The sequence below is a fragment of the Pipra filicauda genome, unplaced genomic scaffold, assembly GCF_003945595.2.
Source record: "Pipra filicauda isolate LSUMZ 115617 unplaced genomic scaffold, ASM394559v2 scaffold154_size2910363_pilon, whole genome shotgun sequence".
NCBI lineage: Eukaryota > Metazoa > Chordata > Aves > Passeriformes > Pipridae > Pipra > Pipra filicauda.
Window position 1 is genome coordinate 54,671 of NW_024104040.1, and position 17,029 is coordinate 71,699.

Genomic DNA, 17,029 nt, shown 5'->3' on the forward strand with positions numbered 1-17,029 from the left:
TCAGCCTGAGGAGTTTGCCTCTGCAAGACCAGACTACAAGACTTCCAGAGAAATTCCAATGAGATTGTTGTTACAAATGCTAAATTGGCTTTTCTGTTTCTTTTCTTCTTTTTTTTTTTTTAATTAGGTTACCTGGTTTTATCATGAAGGAAGATCAAAAGACACACAAGCACCATAAAAAAAGCTAGGCGAAGATACGAGTGCAGAGAACCTGGCAAAAGACTGCCAGATGAGTGACCCTGGGGAGGCTGAGCTGGCTTCTGGCTGCGTCTGAGATTCCAGAATCAAACTGAGCAAGTTACGCACACTGACCACTTAGGAAAGGCAGATGCATCACAACTGGAGTTTTATTTCTGTACTTCTTGTTCATGTGTAACTGGAAGACTCATAATAGCAGGAATGCTGTTCCCTCAGATCCCTACTGGAGGAGATGATTACTTACGGCAGAGCGTATGTGAGGAAAGATGTTGGCTTCCTCTTCACTAGTACTGTCCCCAATTTGTTACACAGCATGACAAATAGAACAACACTTCCATGATGTTTATATGTTTTATAACACAAGTTAGCAGTAGAATCAAGACCAAGTGCCAAGATAGTTAATTAATTCCACTTTCCTGAATTAACCATAAGGTTTGAGTTATGTATGGCAATTATCTCCTTTAAACTGTTAAGCACGCAGAAAGTGGTTATTGCCCGCTGTCTTTCTACCTCCACCATGTCAGGGACAGTGAATCTTGCTGTGTGTGTGCTCGTGTGGTGACACAGTAGTGCCACACACCTTCCTGCTGCTGTTAGAGCCATGACAAGCTGCTCTGGCTGCCCTGCGGTGCTGGGCTGTGCTCCTGCGTGAAGCTGCCAGCAACTCACTGCCTGAGGAGTTCCCATTCCAGGAGGTGAGGCAGAAAAGGGTAAGGCACTGGTGTATCATCATCATGGCTGCAATATGGAGGAGGAGAAAAGATACAGAGAAGTGGTGACAGGTCCATGGTTGCCCTGAGAAGCTGGAGTCACTGTAAGGAACTGAATTCCCCAGGTAATCTATGTCTCCATCCCAGGACTTACCCACAGAGCTACCTGTTAAATCATAAAAAACCTTAGAGGTTTATTTTAGAGTTTAGTTTCCTCATATTGCTAAAACAATGCCAGTCCCTGGCCATGCTTGCTCCATGTAAGTTCAAGGGCTCTGGCACCTTGAGCAAACAAGGAAAACCACAATCAAAGGGCAAAACATGCTGCTCCTTGCTTGGACTTCTAGTTTTGTTCTTTCTGCTGAAGGTGCCTGGTTTCATTTTAATTGTCTTAATCTGATTAGTCTTCACTGGACCTGTTTTTTGGTAATGATCCTAAACTTAACAGTCTGAGGCTGCTGTGTGATTCTGTAGAGTGATATAGGACCTCCAAACCTGCTTGCAGGGCCCATTACAGACCCTCTGTACAGAAGATGGTGAATTAAGTGTTTCTGGTGCATTTGGTGTTTTATGGCAACAAATTACCAATGTCCTGTGGTGGGTCCCGTGGCCCTGATGGAGCTCCCTAAGCCACATGTGAGGCTTCACTGCATAGAACCAATGTACTTGAGTCTGCTTTGAGATGCATGGTTTGCTTCAGTGGTTCTTCTGTGGACTTCTGGCATACTCTGAGATACAGCTCTCTGTCGGTTTACAGGATAAAAATGATGTAGCTGATCCATATTTAAAAGCTAGACCACCATCTGTCCTAGCAATCTGTAGTGAGAAGGCAAAACCAGAGGACAGTGTATGAGCAAATGATGAATTTCAGCTCCTTCCCAGAGAGCTGGGCAGGGAGGAGGAGGTGTTCTCCAGACCACAGCTTTTCCTGCTGGTCTGGGGAGTCACAGCAAATGGAGGTGGTAGGAATCCAGCTCAAAGCTTATAAAGCTGGGGTCCCTGGAGAGGGACATTGCTATAAAAATGCCTGCTCTTAGCCTACTAGGAAAAGAAAACAGTTAATGGTGAAAAATTAGAGTGTTTTTACGATTGCATTTAAAACCCAAGGGAAGCCTGTAATGGGCTAAATGGACTACTTAGAGAAAAGCCTACATGTTTTCCTCTTTTTTGTGTGTGTTTTAATTTACTGTGTGTAGCTGCCATTATCCATAAACCAGAACTTACTACTCTGTTACAACAGGAGAAAAGAACACTTTATTGTCTGCTGTTGGCAGATCACCCAAAGTCCCCTCCCAATTTAACAAGCCTTAAGCTTCAATAAGACACAAGACACTTCAGAAAAAAAACATCGCCACAAGGCTAATGATGACAACAGCTGCCAGCAAACTTTCCATTGCAAGCAAGTAAAGACTTGAAACAAATTTTAGCTCAAGTTTTGTTTTAGTAGCATCAGTGACATGTCTGTACCGGCAACAGCTCAAATTGCATTCCTTAACACTAGGACTGTAGACCTATCTCCTGGAGTCATTACATTGCAACAGCCTGGTAGTCATGAGTAGGGTTGTGAAGTCTTTAATGAATCTGACCTTTTTCTTCTTTTAAGAAGAGGTATTTATGCCCTAAATGGCCAGTGAGACAAGTCACTGGAGTCTCATACAGATGAGAATTTCTTCATGCAAAAGAAAGTTAAAGTACCTTTCATGTTTGGAAGAGGGCACAAGAAGGAGGTTGTAGATCTCAACAAAGCTGAAGAGAAAATAAATTTGTAATTTTGTTTACTTTTCTGATACTAATTTTCATCTTATCAAGTCATTTAAAGCCTGGTCTACATCAGTGACCTTACCTACATGAATAAGAGCTTTGTACAACATGAGTTGGTGTGGTCTGACCTCCATTCATTTTTACAGTCTATAGTGCAGTGCAAATTTTACTTGTACACTTCTTTCTCTCAACAGGGTGGATTATGAAGTTGCTCTACATGAAGTTGCTCTATACAGAAGGCTTTGAAGATAATTAGACAAGAATGACAGAAACATCTTGGTAACAGTCTGAACAATGTAAATACAAGATGGTAGAGCACAGGTAGCGAGTACAGATTGGTAGGAAGAAGAGTTCATGCTGTCTGTCAGTTATGGATGCCCTCTCCCTTCTCGGAACAAGTGTTGCCATTTTGTTCAGCATCCTTAAGACCTGTAAAGAAATAATGAACAAAGGCAGGCTGGAAGACCCTTCTGACATCCTGTCTTTTCCATCTTGTGAAAAGAGTGATCTTAAAATGGGGGACTATCTTGCAGAGGTGGAGTCAGCCATTGGCTAAAAGTGGAACTTACTCAGCAAATCTGCTCCCTGTGCTGCAATCAGGAACATTTACATGTCAGTTTTCTGACAAAAGTACATTTTTTTTTTTTGCTCTGTGTAACCTAAGACAGAGGCAGAAAGTGTGGTTGTTCTAAGAAGAATCAGGTAATTTTGGGTCACATAAGCTGCATCTCCCTTACTTGGTGGAGCACAAGCCAGAAAGCTGCCTGAAACTAAGTGCACTCATCTCTGTGTCTGCAGTTCTGGTCCTAAAGTACAGTTCATGAGCCTAAAGTGTCTTGCTGAAGACACCAGCCTTTTTAGAAGGCTCCTACGCTGACTTGTCTGCATTGTACTGACCATGTAATTTTGCTACATGGTGATAAAAGCATACAATAATAACATCAGTTAACGTGGCCTATGGGTTGGCATATGTTTGAATGTGGACTAAAGAATACTATGGCTCTAAATCTCTGCTTGTTTGAAATTCCTGCATTTTGGGCATTAGTATTGAAATTATTTGGACATGAAACAAATTTGAGCTAAGCATGTGCTGGGACACAAGCTTGAAATACACTCTAAATGTAACCATGGTGGTGTCCACACCCATGCAGACTATAGTGCAAATCCCATTACTGAAGCTGCATATAGGTGCACACTGATGTGACCTTCTGCTTTTGTTTAGTTATGGTGCAAATACACCAAGTAAAGCATGCACTTACCCAACAAAAATACAAACCTTCTAAGGTGCTTCTACAAAAATGTTTTATATTTGTGGTCCTACTGTCAGCAGAATAGTAGAGGCAAAAGGATTGTGCTATTAAGGAGTTACACTGACTAAAGAAAAAAAAAAGCTAATCTAAAAAGGAAAGAATAATATTGGATTTGAGAATTTATGCTCAGTATTTTGTATAGAAAACCTGATATTAAAGCTGCAAAGAATCCTCATCTGTATTTCAGGGATGTAATCCTGGTTACTTATATACAAAATGCTTGCCTGTCTTGATTATTTAGGATATATTTCTTAATTTCTTTTAGAACAGAACAACACCAAATTGCTATATTCTTACTTCAAGGCAAAACTCACATGTTTAGCCTAAATGAAACTAACTTGACTTGATTTATCTTTTCGTTATTTTCTATGGGACATATTGTGTTATTAATTTAGGCAGGACACTCCTCATTGTTTTCACTAGAGAGTCCTGCTTAAAACATGAACCCACATTACACTGTCCTAATGATGAACTTGGAATAAGTATTTGGATCTGAAGGGAGAGACAATCTGATTTTATAAATCTATTAATTTTTATGCAGCTTGACTTAAAAAAAAAAACAACATGGAGATAAAGTTCAGTTTGAATTCTGACACTCAGAATTCATTTTTCCAAATGAAGCTCTCTTTCCTGAGAAGTGAGCTTCATTTTGGAAAAAAAGAAAAAGAAAAAAAGCAAGGAAAAAAAAACCCCTTGAATTGCATCCTCCCACGAGGACATTTAATTTAATAAAGCAGCCTCCTCGGGATTGCTCCACTGTTGCTTAGGCGCCTCAGGGGGAGGATTCTTCCTCATGAGGGGGAGGACCTTGGCCAAGCATGAGGGAGACACTAAGGCTGGGTGTTAGGGAGTGGATTTGTCCCTGAGGGCAACATTCCCCTTTCCAAACAGCTGTATGGATTTCTAATGCAAATTCTGTCTTAATTATGTGTGTGAGAGCATTCATTTTTAGGTAGGTCAACCATTTCGCACTCCTCTCTGAATTCCCCTGGCTAGTTTGCAGGGGAGTTTGCAGAAGTGCCCACCCTATGTCCTGGTGTATACCTGCCACCCCCCTCCATCCTCGCCCCCAGGATGTAGGATAATAACTTGTAAATGACTTGTTGGCAAGTTTTACAAAGGTAATCTGAGTTTTGGCTTTAGTGTGCCAGTGTTGGTAATCTCAGGAAGAACAAGTTAGCCCTTTTGCTTTTCAAGGTGGAGCCAGTGGAGTCCCTTGCCCTGTCTGTAGCTAGGGTCTGGAGTCGTTTAGTTGTCTGCTACCCCAGCACCAGCCACCCACCAGCTCCCAGGGCCAGAGCTGCTCCTCTTTGTCACACTGTGTTGGCAATTTCGTGTTCCAGCATCAGTCTCCAAAATAGAAGCAAAAGACAAAATCCTCTCTATGCCCCTAAAGAAGTGAAAAGGTACTTTGTCAGCCTCAACATGAGCAAGACTGAAATGAAGCCTCCCCTTGCACTCCCCGCTGCCCACTGCCTTTACAATAGTGCTAAAGTCTTTCAAAATGTGAAACAGATGCCTGCTTTTGGGAAGCTCAATGTGTACCTGTTGCACACTGCCTTCAACCCAGGAATGGATGCTGTCCAGGAAATGGCAAAGCAGGATGTAGAGTTTTACATACACAAATAATACACTCTTCTATCCAGAAGCAATATTCTAGGGATATAAAATAAGTTGTTATTTGTTACTAAAGCATTTCAGGCCAAACAAACTAAGAATGGGGCCAGGAATGAGCAGATTTGCAACAAATTTGCATGGAAGAAAACTCTTATTAGTTGGTCAGCATTCTCGTGCAGCATCTTGAAGGATGATTAGATACTTTCCTAGCTTTGGGAAATATTGTGAAGGACTAGTCCTTTATTGTTGCTTTTTTTGATTTTTTTTTTTTTTAGGTGGTGGGGTGGAGGGGAGTTGGAAGAACATATGGATGTGTGATTTTTTTTGTTTAATCTTTGTTCTTTTGCCTCCCATGGCAGTCTCTCTGGTTTGTCTTACCTATTTGATTGAGTTTTTAAGAGGAAGCCAAGAAGCTGTGAAGGAAAGGACATTGAAACTCTCTTACATCCAGCAGCAGGAATGCATCTGGCAGCACATTCATGCGTTTAAGCCAAATTTTCTCTGATTAAATGTTTTTGGCAAAAAGTCAGAATTGGTAAATACATTGCATATTGAGCTCCTTTCCAAAAGTAAAATGAGAAAGGAGGGGAAATACTATCCAGTTCAGAAAAACTCCTTGGTACTATGTTTTGATATCTAGTTATGTATATTTAGCTTAAAACGTGAAAAGTGGTGGTTGCCAGTGGTCACATAATCAGACTTTTCAAGAAAAAGTCGGCAATAACGCCAGATGGCGCTTAAAGCCCAGAATAACCGTAAAAATGCCTTAACCGCAGGGCTTCCAGTGCCACCTAGTGCCGCCACCCGCCCTCCTGCTTCGGGCAAGTAACATCTCAGGCAAGGAGAGCCGCCAGAATAGCTAACTTCTGGAGGAGCAAGTTATGCTCTCTATGTTCATCGTGCAACATATGCAATGGTTTGAGATGGAGAGTGTGTCTGGAGGCAATACTACCATCTTTTAATATTCTGACTCTATTCCTGCTCTCCTCCTAAAGCATCCCACCCTCATGGACAGTGTACTGGTTTAGGTGCACTTTTTGCTCTTCTCATGGTATTTTTGACAGCACTGAAATTTGCTGTCAAAAATTATCGGCGCTATCAGAAACCAAAACGTGTAAGTAAAAAGAGGCAGACTGTGAAAAAGTAATTATGTCGTCTTCAGTATCCTTTTCACAGTGATACTTTGTTCACTTACACGCCTCCAACAGAGGTTTTGCAAACATTAATGAATTATTATTATTATAGCTATTGCCATTATACTTTGTTTACTTCCCTTTATCCCATAACAGTGAAGCAAACAGAAGGGAATTATTGTAGTCAGTAGTTTTCAAGGATTCATTTTAAGCAACAAATCCTTGGTTCCTTCTACTTTGCTGCTGAGCTTGCAAATACTTAGTGGCAATCTCTGTTGTTCATCACAGGGGAAAAATTTTAAAGCAAATGAACATCAAAGAAGTAGTGAGAGGAGAAGGATTGTCAGTTTCCACATTAGACTGTCCTATGTAAAAAAAAAAAAAAAAAAAAAAAAGAGTTGTTTTATCTCTGAATGAATGGGATGGGACTTACTCATCTCTCCACATCTGCCTGCTTTTACACAGTCCTTCAGCCTGCCTGAGCATGCATGTTTTCTGAGTGGGATATGTCCTGTCCTGTTATGTCAGCTCCTTTTCTCCCCCAAAAAAAAAAAAAAAAAAGCCAGCAACAATGTTCTTTTCTTGTAGATTTATGATTTTCTGAGCAATGATTTTCTACATTTGGCTGCTTCGTTGCACACTGAACACTTGCCATTGCTAACAGAACGAAAATCTTCCTAGTAGTTGAAACACGTTAATTGCAATTAATGAATACAACAAATGCTTACAGGCATTGCCTATTAAGTCACTATTTTGCATAGCAACCTGTTGCCTTATAATGTTGTTCCCTCATCTGTGCCAGTTCTCTATTCCTCCCATGGATCACAATCGTTTACCCACAAACAATAGGCAAATATGGGTGTTGTTATGTTTTTGGGCATCTTTCCCCCCTTCATCTTAGTGTTTGTGGTGTGCTTTGTCTGTAAAGGTCACCTGAGCCACCTAGAGGGCTGAGGGTAAGGAGCCTTCCCTGGGAGAAGGTCAGTGAAGGAGTGAGAAAGAGCCCCCCAGGGCCTCACTGGTTCTCCCTGGGAGACACAAAAGGGACACACGGAGAACTGACAGCAGTCTGAGTTTTGAGTGTATAACAAAATGAAGAAGAAAACTTCTAATTAGCTCATCTAGAGAAAGCATGGGGGAAATAACAGTCTTTCTTGCCATATATTTTTTTAAAACAGAAATGCTCTATTTGCTGTATAATTAATACGCATTTTTTGGCTGTCAGTGTCATAAGAAAGTGCCATATGCAAGTGTCAGGCCCAAGTTTAGGAGAAGACAGTGATAAACACTGTACTTTTGCTAGCTTCAGTGGAACGAGTTCTCAAAATTAAATGCATGCTAAACAGTCGGGGGGTTAAGCACTTCTGTACTGTGAGATCTCCGCTTGAGTATTTTGCTGAGTCGAAGCCTGGGACACATGTGGACCCCTACTTGCATGTAAGGCAAGGACACCCAGTAGAGTAGAAGCATGACTAAGAATGCATTCCCTCGAAGACACTTGGAACGGATACTTGTGCCTGCAGTAAAGATTGTCTGATGCTTCCCAGTGAGAAAATGGGGCAGAGTAAGTGGGAACAGATGTGGGGATGGAGAGACAAGCCAGGGAGAACAAGAACAGCAGTTTTCCAGAAAGAAAATACATTTTTTTTCTGTGATTGAACTGTGCTTTCCCAACTTTCATCTTTCATTTGCTGTCTAACAAATAGCTTTGAATATACTCATTAAAGTTCTGTCTCATCTCCCTCCCGTGGCTGGGCATAGACAATAGTCTTCTACTGTGTCACCAAATGCTCAAGCAGATTAGGACAATCGTAGGCTGTGCTATGGATCTAAGTTTTTGGGACCTGATGATTACTCATGAAGTTTTCCAGTGCTCTCTCCCTCTTTTTTTTTTCCCTTTAATGGAATTGCATGTAAAAACTACATTATTTAGCTTGCAAGTCAAGCACTGCAAAGTAACAAAATATCAGAAATAAGTTGTCTGCATTACATTAATTTGTCTTTTCCGTGTTCATACCATTTACGTGATTTTTTCCCACAGGGTCCTTAACTGCACAGGATGGGCTGTATTCTCAGATTGAATCAAGCTTCTGTCAGTCTCATCTCTGGGAAAATGCAGAGGATGGACCCAAAGCTACATTCAGGGCCACTGAAAAGTTGCAGTTTGCTATAGTAGTTCTGTTAAAATCCAGCTACAACAGAAATTAATATTTCTGGAAGCAAAAGCAATCAAATGCTTGCTGGTTTTCATCCCCCTCTTTTTGAAACATATAAAACAGTGCGAGTTTGCTTATGCTTTTTGAACAAGGCAGGTGGTGAATTCCCAAGTGAATTGTGTGTTGCCTGAACCCTCTGCTGTTTGGTTTGGCTTGTAATTAAAATCTTGGGTAAATTACATGGAATATTTGTGCTGTCTTATTCCTCTTTGGCTTGAGTAGTCCAAATGGATCAAGCAGGAGAAAAGAGATAGGAGCTTCCTGTCAGATGAGAGCCGTCAAAGCCTATGGAGGTTTGACGCTGGTACTTGCTGGTTCTTTGCAGACAGCACATGAAAAGCAGAGTCCTTGAGGTGTTCCTTTCCAGCAACTGGTTTCAAACCCTCAACAAAAAAGTATGTGAAAGGTTTAAATTTTATTCATGATTTTTCTGGACCACTGGAGTCAAGTAGGTTTAAGTAGGTGCTATTTAAAATGTCCCATTTGGTCTTTCCTAATGAAGATACCAGAAGATGTAGTTGTCTCAGAAAGGATCAAATGCCATAACAGAGATGTTTTTTAGAGATTCCTTAATGGAGATCCAAGTGCCACCTGAGATTCATCGGAGAGAGGACTTGCGTGCCTAAATGTATGCATGAGGAGCATACTCAGGAAGAGTCCAGCATTGGGACTCTGGGTCTCAAACTTGTGGTAGACTTGCCTTAACTCATTAGATTCCTTCTTCTCAAAGAAAGCTGGATGGAAAAGCGTTGTCAACATAGCCGAGCTGATGATTAAAGCTTTTTGTTTCTGATGGGTTACTTCTGCATCGCTGTGTAAGCTAATGCTGACTTAAGGATTCATATTAAGGACTTTCAAATATATCCTTAGCTTCCAGCCTGATGCCATGAGTGAACAGTCCCAGAAGAAATGATCTCCCTAGGAGAAAATGAAGAGAGGGATGTGAAGAATAATTGGTTTTACTGGCTGAGGTAAACCATAGCTGCAATATGCATGACCTCTAGTGCTTTTTCTGGGGAACGTAGCCAAAATCTGTTAGACTCAGTTAATAGTGGAAATTCTTGTGACAAAGAGATATTCTTACAAGTTTGCTAATCCTTCCCTATTGTAGAAGTTTGTCTCACCAGAAGAAATACATGTTTAAATTCATCAGATGACTTTAATTTTAAAAGCATACACTAAGTTATTGTTTGAGTAGGCAAATAAGACCCTGGTGTCACTTTGTCTTGTCATGGAAGGTCTTTGAGGCCTCATCCACACTCAACAGTAAATTCACATTCACCCTCTGGGTGATCTGGCATAGAAGAGAGCAGAAGGGGCAGTGCCACTGCTGCCCTGCAACAGCAGAGGAGCTGCTCAAGATTTCGCTCTACAGCCTTTACTCCTGCTGTAGAGATATTCTTGTAAAGCCCTTTTAGAAGCAAATACAGCTGTTTGTCCTTTTAAATGCTCTTCTCAATAAAGGATGTAACTACATTCTAGGCAAAAGATGAGCAAAGAAAAATTTTTTTTCCAAGACAAAAATGCTGAAGTGATAACTGTCTGCTTGAATATAGACATAATGAAAGGCTGAAGCAGAAGATATGTCCTCCTTTTCCCTTTTTGGCATTGCCCTAGAAACCTTGTTCTTCACTTTAAGTACAAGAGAGCTCCTGAAGAGGGTAGAATTAAGATTTATTTACTCTAGCCCTGTTTTTTGCTGATATAGATTATAGCAGGATATTTAGTTAATAGGAGGCTAGAAACCATGGTACAGTGATGTTTGGCTCAGAGATAGGCCTCAGTGTCCATATAGGGAAAAAAAAAGATTTTCATATTGTGCATAAACCATCAACCCATTACTCCTCTGCTCCTCTCAGAACATTGGTTTCCTGCTGGTAATAAAGCACATCAGAATATCTCATAAAAAATGTTTTCTTAGTCTTGGTATCATAATTGCTTGTACTGAGTAGCAATTTCACAGATATTTTAGTATCCTGTCTTGACCTGGCTGTGCTGGATTCTTTCCCCCCACTATTACTACAGTTTTTTCTTACTTATAGAAAGAACATACACCTTGTCTATATGAAATTGGCATATGAGGGAAAACTTGGTATTTAGAGAGGGAAAACTTGATCTGATACAAAAGCAAGTGCACCCAAGATACTTGCACTTTTAACCTGCTTCATACAGAAATGCATATTACCATCATACTGCCTGTGTGCCTGTATTTCAGTCCTCTGAATTCAACTTTTGAATCTCACAGAATCATCACAGTTGAAAGAGACATTCAAGATCATCTAGTCCAACCATCAAGTTAGCACTCCTATAACCACCCCTAAACCATATCCCCAGAGGCCACCTTGAGATGCCTCTTGAACACTTTCAGAAATGGTGACTTCACCACCTCCCTGGGCAACTTATTCCAATGCCCAACCACTCTTTCAGTGAAAATTTTTTTCCTGATATCTAAACTGAACCTCCTTTAGTGCCATCTTCGAATTTGCTGACTGATTTCAGTTCATTTGATGAAGGAAAGTTAACAATAATTTCTTCTGTGTTTAGTGAAAATTAGTAGCCAAGCAGAGTTGAGGGGTTTGACTCATTTTTCTGCTGAGGGAAAGACTTCATTATGAGCAAAACACTATTACTGGACATCAGAAAATCCTCATGGGAGAGAAAAGGAGCTGATAGATGCCTCAACCTCAGGAAAAGTTTCAATCAGAGTTTGCATCTTATTAGACACAAGATAATCCAACCACAAGAGACAAAGCCACAGGAAACTGGACTTCATTTTCTGTAGCTACTTGTTCTTTAAATCAGAATATTTGGGGTTTTCGTCTCTCTTCACTTCCAGAGGATTATTACTGTGCTATGGTCCTGGTCTTTGAACTTACAACATCTTTATTTTTTAACTACAGCTCCTTTTCCATTAGTTCGTAATACTTCATGGATGTAAAAGTTAATTGTGTAAAATGTGGGTAGTAAGTCTGAGTATTAAAAATGTATTTTTGACTTCTGTCTGCTAATTAACTGTAGAGTTTCAATTTTTGTAAACATAGTAACTAAAAGTACTTTTCCAAGGGCTGATTTAATTTTCCAAACAATAATGTGTGTACAACTTATTTATAGTAGATGCTACGGTTATGATTGCATCAAGACTTCATGATAGCTCTCAGCTTACAATTCCTTGAGGAAAAAACTGTACTTTTGAGTTAAATTGTCTATATTTATTTAAAGCCCTGAGCATTAATTTACTTTTGGGGCATGATTATTGTTTATTAAATTATTTATTTGGGTTTTGTATTATTTATTTAGTGAGGTCCATTTTTACTGTTGGCTTATGTATGGGAGGGAAAGTGTCATTTCAAAAGCAGAACAAGCAAGATTAAATATTATTTATGTATGTTTTTTCATTTCACTGTCTTTTATTTTCTAAAAGAGGGAAAAAGGAAGAGGGTAAGACTTCTTTCCAAGGTATTAACTATGGGAATTACTTAATTTACTCACTCTCTTTTCTTTTTTGAATTCCTTGTAGCCAGTAGATTGGTGCATGACATGCTTCTTTGTATGGTAAATCCAATTCAGTCGAGTTCAAATCACTATCCAGTTCAGTACTGCCATTTAACCCTTAAATAACAAGTTCTTAGTTGTCCCCAAAGGAAGCAATGTAGTTAAATTAAGCTGTCCCCAGCCTGAAGAGTTATTGTGAAATAATGAATATTCCATAATCAGGAAATGGCGGAGTAGAGAAGGCAAATCTTTGAATCCTCATGAAATTTTGGAATTAGCATCTGTATCAAGACCTAATTAATATTTCCTTTCTGAGTTCATTTTCCATCTAATTGGCCAAGCTCTGATTGAGAACTGGAAATGTCATCCAAAAATATTTCCTCTTACAAGGCTACTCTAAACAGAGTGATTGTAGTCTGTCATTATATTCCCTGTTCTGTGTTTTCCTCCTTCAAGGATTTTCAACCGTAGTCACTGTATTAAAATTGTTTAATCTGGGCAAATTTTCAGCCCAAACTAAATTGTAAAGTGGACTTTATTTTAGGTCAATATAACTCATATGAAAAAAGTGGCTCCCTGTGCCCGGTGTCAGTGCTGTGTATCCACAAGGATTTGAATTGGTGGAGTTAGGCTCCTTGCCTACCATGCAGACAAAGCCATGGTTCAACTCCCAGCTTTGGTGAACCATAAACCAGGGACAACCTTGTTTAACATATCACTGAATCTGATTGATATGTTAATATCATCCAAGTTCAAAGCAACACGTCCTGGCAAGATAAATGCTATTTTTTTCTTGTAATTTACCATTTCCTTCTTCCGTAAATCCAGCAGACAAAATAACAATGGAGGGGGGGAAGGGGGCTGAGTCGGACCAATCCTTTTAAAAATTAAGAATGCTTTGGCAAAGTCTCTCTAACCTGTTACTGTAAACATCAGCAGTCCTGTCACTGTCTCGGCCCGTACAAATACGTTCATGGCGCCCCACCTAAATCAGTGAAATATGTACATAGTTCAGACATACAAGTCAAATCCCAGGCAGCAACAATAAGGAGTAGGAACCCGAGGTCTTTTCCCAGGTTTTATCTTTTACAGGCATCAATGCTGAGAGCGTAGTAATGCAGTTACTAAGTCCTTCTCAGCCCGAATCCTGCTTCCTCTGTTTGTGTGGCACTTCCTCCAAGTGTTGTGGCTGGGGCAGCAGAGCTGGGCCAAACACAATAGTACTGGGCTGAGATTGTTGTCACCTGTCCTTTTTTGTCTCTTGGTTTTCAACCTACTGCACCTAATCATGAATAGGAAAGCCCATGGACAACTGCTCCTTTTTTTTTTAAAGAAAAGATGAATTCCACTTACATGATGTTAAAAAACAAAGTCCTGTCCTGTGCAGCCAGGCCAGTGCTCTTTCTCCCATTGCAAACAAACTTCTCCAAAGTTTGTGTTGCCTGAGACACAACCAGCGTACTCAGTGCAGCTCAAGAAATACTGTGGTCATTTGATGCTTATTGTATCAGCGGCTATTTTAGAACTGTGGAAGAGAAGTGTTTAAAATCAAGTCCTCTGTGACTTCAAAGGCATTTAAAGTCTCCTCTTGAACTGTGTTGGCAGCATGAGGGATGAGAACTGGGATGAGAAACCAGGCTGAAGCCCAGTACTCATGGACTGCTTGAGAGGGCTGAAAAACAGCTGTTACTCAGACAGAAGATATTTTGTACTGGTGGATTTCCAGCTGATTAGGCGACAGGAAAAGTTTAGTCAACACTTTGTCAGAGCACTCACTTATGTTTCGTTGTAAGGTGTTACAAATAATTTGGGGCTCCATGGTGCTGCTCAGGTCTCTTGCTGTTCAGAATTCACCTGGATTTTTTGAATTAAGGAGAGAGCATTAGGTGATTGGGATGATGGATTGACAGGTCTGAATAAGTTGTAAAGTGGTGCGAGGTGCCAAAGTGGTACTTAATCACACAGCAGTACGTTCTCTGGTCCCACCTGTGGCCATTCTGCAGGCCACTGCCAGGCAGGGCTGCTCTGTTCTGCACCAGATGAGGCTCTCCCATCGTGATAAAGTGTATTAATTGGTGTGGGAGGTCACAAGAGTGTGGCACCACTCTGTTAACATCTTTCTTTGGGATGGAGTGCAGGTGTCCTGCAGTATTGGCTGGCCAGACTCCCCTGGGCACCGAGAGCCCTGCCATGCCTCAGCTTTCACCCTGACCCAAGCCAAGTGACTGTGTGTGGGATCTTTGTTAGATGGAAAGTTGTGGAGGAGGACCTACATCATTTTGAGCATCTTCTCCTGTCCTGGGCTGGCACCAGGGAAACTGGAAAGGCTACCCATTGAGCTTGGTGCAGGGATGCTGCTAAAGCATTGCTGACAGCTGAGCTGATGGTGTCTCCTGAGCTTTTATGGGGCCTTGTCCCAGTAGCAGAAATGAGTGGGGGCTTTGGATTGACCATCTGTGTCCCAGAATGACCCCAGAGCAGGTACCCAGAGTACTGACTGGTGCCTCACCCTCTTGCTCAGGAGAAGGAGGTTCATTGCAGGGGGACTGACTGGCTGTGCTGCTCAGTGCTCAGCTTATTAATGCTTAGATGATTGTTTGTGTTCCTTACAGTGGGAGGGGGCAGAGTAATTTATACTGCTTGGGGAAAATGTAAATAATTACAAATTTCCATCCAACTGTCCAAGAAAGACAGCATCATTTTATACATTTGTTTTGGCGCATTATAATTATAATCATAATCACTATTCTGGAACATCATTGGAAAAGTTTTTGTTTTTTCTAAGATTTTAAGTCATTTTAATGACTAAAAAGTTAATGCAGGTCTTGTTGTCCTCATTATTCATTTATTATCCAATTACTTCACAAAATTGGTTCTGAAAATGTAAAATGTATTTTTATGAAATAACAAATGCTATAATTAAGTTTTAAAGAGTGGATTGTTTTTAAATTCCTGTGGAGAATATTAAAACCGAATTAAAAATATTAAATATGGAATCTGAAAATGAACAACAACATTAGAAGGGAACGAAAACAAAAAAAAAAGGAATGAAAACAAATTAATAACATTGTTGATAGTATGTGGGCAGGGAAACATTAACCCTTTCACCACCTCACTTAAAAACATTTATTTTCCCCACCTACACAAGGATCTGACCTAGCCCCCTCTGTCTACCTTGCCTTTTGCTCACAGTTACCCACTTTAGGACTCTATGGCACCCTGAAGAATTAAACCATCCCAGGTCTGGTTCAGATCTCATGGAGCTGTAAAACTGAAGCAATTGTTGTCATCAGTGGAGCTCTGCTGGTGAAGATCTGGCTTTAGTGCATGTAATCATTACCTTGAAATTTAATGTACTTTACAGTTACTTGCCTTTCTTGGATGCACACAATGGATTTCTGGTTAATTGGATCCAATTCTGTATACAGACAAAATTTTATTGATTTACCAGTTTGTAAGAAATGAAATAAAATGAGCATACTGATGTTTCCATAATGATGTGGAGTGAGTTCCTTTTCCATGAAGTGACTGGGAACTGAAGTTAAGATCCTGCTGTGAGAGGCTTGGTGTCTTTTACATCTTGCACAACAAGACTGTGCCTTGCTGGGCTTCCTCAGCCACTGTCTTTTGTGTTTGAGGGCTCTGTCATCTTGATAATTAAAGAAGAAAAAGGCAATAAGAAACATGATAATATTCAGTTTTCATAATCTGAAAACTCCCCTGAGGAAACCATTTGAGAAAACTTATTTGTTAAAATTCACATCTCCTTTCTAGGAAATTTGAAATTATTTGTTGGACTTCTTCATGAAACTGCATGCCTAATAGGTAGTTTGCCAACAGTAAATGGTCCATATTCAATAGTGAAACTCTGCATGCAATGAATGTCCCTTAATTATGTAAGTCAGACTGGTAGAAGGGTTAAAAAAAATATAAAAGAAAGCATGGCTTATGGATCATGAATTTTAGCTGGTAGTCTGTGTACGCTGTTTGCCAGTGGCATGTTCAAATTTAATACTCATTTTTCATAGTATTCAGAAAAGGAGAAAAAAGAAGGCAGTATTATTAGAAATGGACAGCAGCTCATAGCTGTGAAAATCTTTGAATTTAAATCTGACTTTGGATTCAAATATCAACATTTTCCTGAGCCTATTCTTGTAATAGGATTTCTAAGATTCCACAAAATAGTTAAAACTAAGAGTTAAACTCACTGATGAGCCTGTTCATGGCCTTACATTCTTTAAATATTTGCACTGAAGGGCAAGGTGATTTCTTTCTACATATGATATTAAATCTTTTAATATTAATGAAAATTCATAGTGACAAAAGGGAGTACCCGGACTTGCTTGTGTATAAATTTGCAAGTCCTTTTTATTACAGATGCGTTACTTTTACAATTAAAATATTTTTTAGTAACATTTTATTTTCTCTTAAATATTACTGGCACAAGAATGAATGCAAAACTGCTTCTAAGCTAAACTTTTATGTGACTAAGTCCGAGTCTGGCTAAAAGTTACTTTGCCATACATAATATATAATAATTCTTTATTGTTTCATGCTCTGGTGGCAGCTGAGTAATTGTATGCCAAAAAAAT

The 17,029-nt window shown here is 39.9% G+C and overlaps 1 long non-coding RNA gene across 1 annotated transcript in view; it reads left to right on the forward strand.

The window, feature by feature from the left end:
* LOC120322790 overlaps positions 1–12,217 on the forward strand; it is a 29,020-nt gene extending 16,803 nt beyond the window's left edge. The window contains exons 2-3 of the long non-coding RNA XR_005562709.1: positions 128–1,033; positions 2,864–12,217. This is a non-coding gene — a long non-coding RNA (uncharacterized LOC120322790). The remainder of the gene's footprint in view (positions 1–127; positions 1,034–2,863) is intronic.
* Positions 12,218–17,029: the final 4,812 nt, after the last annotated feature.